Source organism: Barbatula barbatula, assembly GCF_947034865.1.
Source record: "Barbatula barbatula genome assembly, chromosome: 4".
NCBI classification, from domain to species: Eukaryota; Metazoa; Chordata; class Actinopteri; order Cypriniformes; family Nemacheilidae; genus Barbatula; species Barbatula barbatula.
The window spans coordinates 20,439,254-20,450,716 of record NC_136768.1 but is presented as its reverse complement, the minus strand read 5'-3'; the positions used below and the strand labels follow the sequence as shown (position 1 = coordinate 20,450,716).

The 11,463-nt window shown below is 40.3% G+C and overlaps 1 long non-coding RNA gene across 1 annotated transcript; it reads right to left on the bottom strand.

The window, feature by feature from the left end:
* Nucleotides 1-7,239: 7,239 nt before the first annotated feature.
* LOC306892714 lies at nt 7,240-7,780 on the bottom strand. The gene is made up of 3 exons (XR_013786490.1): nt 7,695-7,780; nt 7,479-7,598; nt 7,240-7,347 (listed from the first exon to the last, which is right to left on the bottom strand). It is a non-coding gene; the product is annotated as an uncharacterized lncRNA (long non-coding RNA).
* Between the last annotated feature and the right edge of the window lie 3,683 nt (nt 7,781-11,463).

The following is an 11,463-nucleotide window of genomic DNA, read 5'->3' as shown; positions in this document are numbered from 1 at the left end:
TGCCTGAAAACAATTATTAACACACGAGTAAGATATACATGTCATGTTACTGTAAATGGTGATTGCGATGTAAGCTTTGTCATTCAGAAACAGCTTTTGTCATCTTTTGTTATTTCAGAAATTCTGTTTAGAGAAATAAATTCATATTCAAATCATAATCGAATGTTGATAGAGTGTGACTAAAAGTGAGGTGAATCAAAAACACCCAGGGTCAAAATACGATACATGCATTATAGTTGAAACAGTCGATTGAGCATTCAGGGTTCCAAATACTAAACCCCAATACTTATCTGTGTTCTTGAAGTGGAAGATGGGAGGTTCTAATTCGAAACGTCCGTTGCCTGGCGAAACGCCAGTTGCATTTATGTATAGAAATGATCAAGGTTTTTATGTCGAACCGTATGTCAGTAATTTCGCAAGGTGATCAAAGAAAATGAAACCACAAATGGATTCACCGTATCCGAGAGAAGGTTAATTTTCGGATGACGGAATCGAGAGGGCAAAAAGTATGGTGAAAGACGGGTGATCCGAATTGGGATTATACATACATGATTAAAGCTTGTGCTCTATGGAAAGATTATAAAAAGGTTTGGGATGAAGGTCCTGAGAAAAAACTAATTATTGCTTATGTAGCAAAGCAGGGTGCATCTAAAATGCCACCGTCATACAGTACTTTTTGCCAGCCCGAAACCCTGTGCCGCAGAAAAATGGTCCCAAGAACATTCAACCCAGCGCACAGCGCAATGCAATTGAAAACGTGAAACCTGTTAAAAAGACGGAAAACAAAAAGTTAGATGACGAACTTGTTGCGTGTGACGCACCTCAGAATTCAATGGTTTGGATTCGAGCTGGCAATACCGTGAATATTAGACCGCTAAAAATGTCCGATATGGAATCAATTTGTAAGAGTCTGCCATCCCCACAAGAAGTAGGGAAATATGTGACTCTTTTAAAGACGCATACAAAATATGCACATTTTGCAGGGAGCGATTTCAGGGCAGTTTTATTGAGAACGCTCGAGTGAGATGTAACTGAACAAATGTTAGTACAAAAGTGCCCCACGTTATCATCCGATAATGATAAGATTACCGGCAGTGGTACGTCTCAAAACCCGCATGAATTCTTTTGGGAGAAGGTTACTAATGTTGACACATTTTGAGTTGAGAGTTTTTCTTGATGAACGTCTAGGTAGCAGACAAGATTTGTTGTTTGCTGCCAGCACTAAACAAAGACCGAAAGAATCTGTGTCTGAATTCTTCGTGCGTTTTCAGAGAGCGTGGACCGACGATTCTAAACTTCCCTTAACCAATGAATTAAAGCCTCTGTTTATTAACACAATGTTGAATAACATGAATGCGAAGCAAGCGCAATTAATCCGAATCACCACATCGAATTTGCACGAGATGTCCATAGAGACTCTAGGAAAACGAATAAGGGAACTTGACGCATCGGGTGGTTTCACTGTTAAAATTTTAAATGCCATGTTTACAAATAACCGCAATCAAACTTCTTACCCACAGACAGGCACACAACAAAGGGGGAAGTCAGATAGGGTATGTTATCACTGTGGAAGGAGGGGCCATTTCAAACGTCAGTGCAGGCAGTTGCAGAGGCACATGACGCCACAACTGACCTCGGGTGATACTCGGCCCCCAGCTCGTCTCGCAGAGTGTGACTCTGCTGATAGGAGACGCGCACCACAGCGGAGTAACGAGAACTAGGGTGCAACCTTTCAAACCCAATGGCACCCCAACCAAGCATAGGGGTGCCCACAGAGTGATGTCAGTTCCGATTTATGTATGATGACCCTAACATTTTCAAATAATGGAGAGGATTTGCCTTAATTTACCCTTGTGGTGAATAGGCAGCTTCTAACATTCCTGCTTGATACAGGTGCTGATGCTTCATCGATGACAGCTAAAGAATATGAGGGTCCTTTGACTAATCAGATAATTCACTCTGTGGGAATAACAGGAACTGACATTGCATGTCCTGTGACACCTCCCTTGGAGGTTAAAGCTTCAGGTGTTAAACCATTCTTTCACAAATTTACAATTATACCAGGTGCTCCACTAAATCTTTTAGGTCGTGATATGATGCACAAATTGGGTATGGATATTAAATTCACTGCAAAAAAAGTTGTTTTCTCTTTTCTGTCCAGTTTACAGGCATCCATTGATCCATTACCGACATGTGAGCAGCGAAGCAGCTCACACACGCCAGTTTCCTGTGCCAGCATGCCTGCACGGGTGGACTCCATGATTAACCCTTTGTTATGGTCTCAGTTCAAGGATGACACTGGTTTCATTGATATGGAACCTTATAGAGCAAAGCTTAAAACAAATAAACCTGTTTACATTAAGCAATACCCTTTGTCAAGGGATAAAGAGGAAGGTATTAAGCCTTTGATTGAAAATTTTGTCCAGCAGGGTGTCCTCGAACCAACACATTCACCATACAACACACCAATTAACCCTGTAGTGAAAGCCGATGGGAAAACTTGGCGATTAACTCAGGACCTGAGAGCTATTAATCAATATCAGTGGAAGCGTCTTGCACAGGGCTATGCGGACTCACCCGCTGTCTTTTCGGCAGCAGTGCGCAGATAATGAATGGCCATAATGAATGATTTGCCATCAACAGTGTGTGTGCTTCAGTTTGCAGATGACATCCTAGTGTCGGGGGAGACACAGGAGGACTGTGAAAAAGCATCTGTGATTGTGTGCAATGTGCTTGCGGACGCAGGTTTCAAAGCCTCAAAAGAAAAACTTCAATGGATCCAGACTAAGGTGAAATACTTAGGTCATGTACTGATGCAAGGCCTCAGAGCAATATCCACAGACAGGATCCAACTGATAAGAAACATTAAGTCCCCACGAACAGTACAGCAGCTCCAAAGTTTTCTGGGACTAGTGAACTATTGCAGATCGTGGATACCTGACTGCACGATTCATGATAGGCACCTGAGAGGTCTGAATGATCACAAAACTCTGCCCAACACACGTCTGGACTGGACGTCCGAGGCAGATGAACATTTTGATGCATTAAAAGCAGCCATCATTAAAGCACCAGCATTGGGCCTACCAGACTATACCAAACCTTTTCACTTGCATGCTAGGGAGGCAGAGGGTGTAGCCGTTGGTGTCCTGTTGCAACTGCATGGCTCCACATATAGACCAGTAGCATATCTGTCCAAAAAGTTAGATAAAATAGTTACAGGTATGTCAGCATGTCTTCGTGCTGTGGCTGCAGCTGCTTTGATTGTGCAAATGGCAGAGAAAACTGTTCTGTCACACCCAATGACATTGTATGCGTCGCATCAGGTCGGTGCAATTTTACACAACATGCAAACACAACACATGACAGCACAAAGACGATCAGGGTACGAGGCTATTTTGCTGGCTACGAAAAATCTTGACATACAAACGACAGCAAACATTAATCGTGCTTTGCTGGGACTTTTGGGTATGATGCCCAGATAGCCACTGGACTCTGTAACGGAACAGGGCCGCAACCGCAATACGATAGAGCCGGATCTGGTCCGGATCAGCCTCGCGGAATCGTTCCGGAGTCCAAACGCACATCGGGCCGAAGCCGTTTCGGGTCTGTTTTTAGGGGTTGTTGCGGATATATGCCAGCGCCGATCCAGCGCCTCCCGATCATCCCGTTACAGATGTGTAACGGGTGCGTGAAATGATTCCGCCTACCTGACCTGTGCCGGATGTGTATTCTTCTTAAATCACCACCGGATTCTGCTTTTGCCTTATTTTCGGCATTTTTGTCAGTTAGGGTATCATAGTAACCTATAGACTACCTAGGTATAGTCCTACATTTTTTACAGTTTGTGGAATGTCCAGAAAAACATTTTCACTACAAGGCATTGGCTATAAATAAATAGCTTGACTTAACTTGATAAAGGCTACAGGTTTCAGTTGGAGCAATGCGTATAGGCTATAGCTGAAATAAATTGTTTTAATGATTAAAACGCATACTAAAACAACGTGAACAAAGTCAACAAACACATAATTAATGACCACAAATTCACAGGTTTAATGATAGGACAAAAAACTAACAAAATGAACAAAGTCAACAACAAACACAGAATTTATGACCACAAATTCTTTGTTGTAGCCTAATGATAAACAACGCACAGGCTATTAAAACAACGTGAACCAAAAAAAACATGCACTTAAACAAAATCCGGTTTCTTGCATCGTTGATCGGCTTCACTCGATGGGTGGTCCTGTGGCTGCTGTTGCTGCTGCTGCTGCTGACGTGCCAGTCTCTCCTGGCGCCCTCCTCTCCTATCTGTTGAAAGGGCAAACCACCTTATGGCATGCCTCCATATTTCTGCCTCTGTCGCATTTGCCGTCAACGTGCATTTGCGCACTGCACCTGGGAAACAGATGTCATTACAGATGAGGATGAATGAGAAATTTTGATCAGTGCTAGGACTACATGACAACAAAACAGGCAGACATATATTGCATTTGCTCAAATGAATATTGGCCCATCCTTCTAATTAGGCCTACTTCTATAATGGTTTGTGCATTAGTTGATGGAATGCAGTAATAATAGCCTAATAATAAAAAAACTGATCGTGTAAAACTGAAGCAAAATAAGACAAATCGACTATATCAAACCATGGAGGTTAAGACGTAGCCCCAAGGCCTAATAAAAAAAAAAACAGCAAGATCGAATAATAAACAGAAGGCATTATTGTTTGTGTATTCTGTTTTTTACGAAGGCGTCAAAACTTGAAGAATTGAATCAATGGAAATCTGTGCAGGAAGGATCGATTGTCATCCTCTCTTGTAAAGGTATGGTATATGTTGTTTGTCCTTGTACTTCCTAGCGAGTAAAAGTAGACTACTTCATTCATCTCCCCACTACACAGGGTTCGAGTTGGATGGGAGCCCATGAAAGCAGAAAACTCAAATATCTGTGGGGGTCTCTGAAAATACAGCAGCATAATATTTAAATTACAAATAAAGCCTGATGTAAAAGGCAGGTTGTGATCGAGTTTTAGGCAATGTATATAGTCTACATATAAACACATACACATTTAGGAAATATTTACATGTATTTATACATAGAATCCAATCATTTTAATTAAAAATAAATGTTCATTTATTTTTATTCTTAAATATATACAGTATATATATATATAGACATATATGTATGTGTATGTTTTTATAAATACAAAATTAATATGCACAGTACACAGACAAATATTATGTAAACACAAAACTTTTATTCTGGATGCGTTTAAACGTGATTAATCGTTTGACAGCCCAAATAGAGTTTGGTGATATTTTGTGTTGAATTTGGGTAAAACAATTGTTGTTTCAGTTGAGTTGAGCTATTGGAAATACCCTGGTTTGGTTATTTCATAAAAAAACTAAAAAGTGTGTGAATCTTGCTCAAAAACCAACACTTCCGGATACTTTTGGTCACCACTGTATATATGCATTTACACACACACTACCGTTCAAGTTTGAGGTCACCTGCTCAATAAGGCATTAAACACCATTATAACTAGCTTCATGAAATAATGATCTTGAATGCTTTACGGTCATAATGAGTATACAGAAATCAGTCAGGATGTACTCAACAGGTATGGGCACATTTTAGTGTTTAATAATAACCATTTCCAATGTCTACTTAAAACTCATTGGGAGAATTCCAAGTGTGCAAAAATTTGTGATTCTTAAAGAGCCTAAAAGGAATACCATGATGCTTTGTTTACCCTTTTATAGTTTAGCAAACACAACTAAGTGTCATTATAATACAAAGCTTTGTTTTAGAAACGTTTAAATTTTTGACATTTTAATGCATTCAACTTCTGTATTGATAAATGCATATGGCACACTTGTTATTTATTCTCTAAAACAAAAATTAGACATTCAAAGCCAACAACTCTCAAAGCTATCCCATATGTGTTCAGCACCTCTTGACAGATTTTTGTGCACTAATAATGATCTTGGAGCATTCCAGTTGACTACTTAATAAAGCTAGTTATAATGGAGTTAAATGCAGAAGTGAGCCGTTGACGGTAGTGTGTGTATGTATGTATGTATGAATATATATATATATATATATATATATATATATATATTTCTATAACAATCAGTTTTGACTGTTAAACTCTTTTCCAGTAGTAATCTGTAAGACTTTTGAGTGAATAAATATTAATTCACTAAGGGCATTGTAATGACGAGATAAACATTTGAAGCAATAGTCTACTTACGACTGAGGAGGGCCCGTGATGCCATCCTGTGGAAGGCCCTCTTCTTGTTAACACCCTTCCAATTAATTGTTCGGGAAAGGGGCAGGAAAACAGGTATGACCGTATGTTCCATGTCACCCTCTTCAAATCAACACCCCCGACAGCAGACATTGTATTCACCTGGGGCATGAAGATTGTGGTTGGATCATCGTTGCACAAGTTTTTAAACAGTTAAGCCACTTTTTTGACAGTGTTTTTAATGAATAAGTGTGGGCAATTGGATGATATCCATAAGATTCAAGTTACATAATCATAAAGAGCTTAGTCTAGCAATAATTATTAGTTCAGATTAATTAGATTTAGTGTAAAATGAAACAAGTGTCTTGAGTACAATGAGAACATATTGGGGGAATATGCTTACAAGGGCATGTTTCTGCCTATCATTGGCAGGGTCCACCAGCCAGGCCTCAAAGCGGTCCAGCTCTGCATCTGATTCCAGGGGGAATTGAAATTCCTCGGACCACTCAAAGGCTGCTGGCTGGAGGCCATTATTGACCTTGGCCATGAGCAGGTTCACAATGGTGGCGAGTTGGGCCACCTGCTGTTTTAGGTTTTCTAAAAGCAATAGGCCATGTAGCTGAGCCGCTGAAACATTGTGAAAGTTGAAAAAAAAAGTGTTAATCTGGAGAAAAGAATGTTATTAAAACATTAAGGAAATAATACACACAATGATCGTCAATAAAATCAACCCACAGCTGCATACTATCACTCATATATACATGTTGTAAACATTGTTAACACTGTGAATGAATAAGTACACTCTTTTTTTTTACGTGTGCAAAGAATTGGCCCTGTTTCATGGCCAACTCTGAAGGTTGGCTTGAAGAGGAGGTGGCTCTCCACCACAGCTGGCTAATTGAGGAAAGGTATGTAAATGTTAAAATCAGAAAACAAGAAAAAATAAGTATATATATACAGGATATTTATTGTACACATGTACTTGAAAATGTGTATGAAAAAGTCACCATGTGAATAGGGGAAGCCCATATTGATGTCAGACACTGGACTCAAGTATTGAGGTGGTGGTGGTGTTGTTGACTGCGCTGAGCTATTGATTACTAGATGACCATTGACGGAAAATTATAACAAGAGAGGCAGATTGTCGGACAAGGAGAGAAAGGAAAAGGACAGAACATTACCTTTGTACTTTCATTTGTATTGTAATTTTGCTACAGAGTATGATTCCTACCATTAAAGGGGTCTGACTCCCTCCTCACATTCCAGCTTATGTCTGTATAGGTTTGTTGTCCTATGTTTTTCTGTCCTGTGTTGTCCAGAGACTCCTGACCCATGTCCACTGCGAAGTCCGCTTTTGGATAAAGGGATAACCGTGAATCAACATATTGCAGTGGTACAAATCACTGGACTGTGCATTGTTGAAGTTGGAAAGCAAATCAAAACTTACAGAGGGGGGGTGGAGGGAGCCTAGGAAGGGTAGCACTAATAGGGAGAGGCCGAGACTCTGGTCTTCTTTTTGGAGTCTTCTCAGAGTCAGTACTGCCGTTTTCAAATCCTGCGTATCTAGTGAAGACATAGGTCAAATTGTAATGACAAGGCAATAGCATCATTCAATGGGCAGGCATGAACATTTAAGATATTTTTTTAAGATATTACTTTGAGGTGTCATTTTGATACTACAGACTTGTACCCCAAACCCATCCCCAGCCATAGCTTTTTCAGTACTACAACAATTATCTATAATGTACATACTGTGTCGCTTTTCTTCTCCTTTTTGCAGTTGAGCCCTCATCCTCTGATTGGAGGACTGCCGTTCCATTTTTATTGTAGTCCTTCAGCTTTTGCCTTGCCTGACTGAAGTCATATACTTTTATAAAAAAAATTAAGAGAGACAGATATGGAGATATTTAAGAACAAAGGAAGTATGGCATAACTGTTTCCTAACATGAAAATACACAGAATTGCCCTGTTTGCTTGTTTATTTACCTTTTTCAAAGAGTGTTCTTATTTTGAAGCTTTTCTAGCCAGGGCCTGGCATTTCGTGCCTCTTATGGCCTTTTGGGTTTTTTCCTCGGAAATGAATGTTGGCCAAAAGCATTCGTCATCTTTAACCCATGACCTCGGCACAACTTCTGTTGTGTCCTCGTCAAGGAAAATGACTCCACAAAATGTCTGTTAAAAATCATTGTGTAAAAAATAAAAAAATAAAAGATGATTTTATAACTGAACTGATTATGATTTTCAAAAATAAAGTCTAGTCCTTCATATGAAACAATGGTATAACCACCATTGCCTCATTGAAAGGGACAGCCATGCATTTTTGTGTGAAAGATGACAGTTTGGAGAATTTTATCTCATGGCCTAGGTCAGCTGGGATCACAATGTTTAGAATTTCTGAATTAAAAGGGTAGGTAAAAAAATGTCCAACTGTCCCGTACTGTCTGTAGGCAATTGTGACATCACCGTGACAGTCAATTAAATTCATTATTTGACACACATTTTTGCCCACCAGAAATGTGTTGTTCTGACATGTTGTGGTCATGGTGAACCTCTCTGATATCAGTTCGTCATACTGGTGACAGATCAAGTTTGGTACTGGTACAGGGCCTCGGGCATGTTCTTTGCACAATTTGATGGGTTGGTCACTTGTAACACCACCATTTAATCCCTCGGACAGGCGTCTGATTATTTGGGCCAGGGGATTTGAGGGTTTGCGTACAAAACCCTTGAGTTTTTGCAAATAATTTTCGTATGGAAAGGATTATATATCATCCAGATTGCCAAAATGTTTTGCATCCTGTGCAAGATGGGTCAACCCATGCACATTGTACACTAGCTGATCATTTCCATACAGGCTTGCAAAATGTTCCACAAAAGCATGAAGGAGGCTGTTGGCATATCCGTTGTGCTTTCTGGCAAAGAAAGGGGAGACCAGCATTGCCATGGCTGTCGAAAGCAGCAGGAAGTTTGCATATAGATCAGGTCTTAACACCTCACGCAACACCACCGGCCCTGTGTATAATAGAAACTGACGGAACTCCGTCGCCTTCCACCTATCCACTTCGTTCAGTGCTCTTGGCCTTCTAGCAAATTCTGAAGGAATGTGGGGTCTTAAACTTAGAAGATTTCTGGATATTCTGTCCACGTCTCTCCCTGGTACACTGACAGTAAGAGGACCTTTCATCCACAGAAAGATGAGGCGCCTTACAACCCCCAAGCACACCAGGTGCATGTAGTCCAGTGGGACTTGGGACACCAAACCAAAATTTACATTTGTGAAGGCATGAGGGCCATGGTGGTGGTCCTCATCTTCCTGCCTGGCAAATGCCTCATCAGACCGTGTCTGGCTATTCAGGAGGGGGTATGTCATGCGGTGGTTGAGGTACACCCCACTCTGAATACACTTGTCACAGCCATAGTAACCGTTAAAAGCCTTTGTGACTTTCACAAAGGATTTTGCCGTTGCGTCACAGATCATTGAATGAACTTTTAAAATGAGCCTTTTCCCCTCAAATGTAAACCCCTCCTGTAATTTTGAAAGCTCATTTGCCAAATCTGTGAGAAACATTTTTGATGAGTCAGGTTTCTTCATACCTGAGTACATCCCGATGACTACAGGTTCTTTCATGGGTACTCCAACCAACCTACCTAAAATGGGCCACAACTGAAGACCTGAACTTTTAAAAAGTGGCAGGCCATCCACTGACATTTGAAGATGTAAACAACATCCATCGACAAGCTTATCTTTCCACTGGGAAAGGGTATGTTTTAACGCCTCAATAATGCCAATGTAGTGGTATAGGCCACCGCAGAGCTCCCTAACAGAATAATCTCTTCTTGTGTTAAGAAGAGTTCGTGCATCTTTTGGCAAGTCATGGTGGTGGACCGTTAATATTGCCAAGAGAGCCGAAAGTGCAATATGGGAAATACCATATGTTAATGCCCAGTTGGAAAGGCGATTTCTGAGTTTTTCCGGTTCCTCCCAGTCAGATATTTCTTCTACATCACTATCATCATGATAATAAGATCTTTCCTCTGGGTCAGACACAACAGCTGCCATTGGATCTAATCCAAGATTTTCTTCCATGATTTCATTTTCAGGTTCTGCAACATCATTTGTTGGAGACCCAATATATCTGGGAGGAAGTGTGGCTGCAGGTGTTTCCTGGCCGATATCAGTTAACCTTCTTTTTAAGGTCCACCCTGGCTCTTCTCCTCAACGCTGAACTGGAAACAGGTGTCTTGCGTCTATTCATTTTTTTAATTTAGGTAACTCTCAACTGTAAATAATAATTTAAAAAAGTATGGAATTTTGGAATGGAATGAAAGTATTATACCTTCGTCTCAACAGTTTGAATGGAAAGTATGTTGTAAGTTGTTGTCTTACTTAATTTTATTTATTATGTGACTGGAAAATGTGTCTGGTTTATCAAAAATAAAGATCGTCTGGGCCAGCCTAAATATACTAACTAAACTGCAGACTACTTAATGGCCGTAGTATTGTACTAGGGTATGTCTGGTGATTTTTGAGAAGCCATGTTTCATTGTGTGACTGATTGATCTAGTGCTGTGAGCAATATAGTGTAGCCTATGTCTGTAGGAAAAAGGAAAAATAGGTCTAAGCTACCCAATGAGGACAATGACAAAGCATGATATCAAATGTGAAGGGCATAATCATCTATGTTTCATCAATATTACTTATAATCATTTATGCTTGCTGCTTATTCATATATAAAATGTTTAGGAGTAGAGGCATGTTTATCTCACATACCTCCTGCTCTGGTATGCGAGGGAGATGGGTCAGAGTGTGCAACAGAGCATGACTGCTGCAGAGTGTTTGGCTGCCACAAGCAGTCATAAGGACTCTAATAAGGAGATACCTTTGCCTTATGCACCTCACATATGTGATAACTATGTATAAATAGTAGAAAGATCGGAATTCAAGGAGGACCCTGTCCTGACGCGGGAGATTTGTATCACTGTGTATAAATGTGGGGGTCAAGAGCGAGCAGTCACAGAGTGCCTGGACATAAGACTTTCATATAATTGTATAAACAGGGACAGCTGTGACCCAGAGCTTTATTCATATGATTATTTGGGTAAATAAAATACCTACTTTTACTACGGGGTCGCCTCTCCTCATTTAAAAATACGCAGACTTGAGGGTGAATGCCGTCATCACGAAATCCAATTTTTTTAGGTTCAAGTTGCATGTA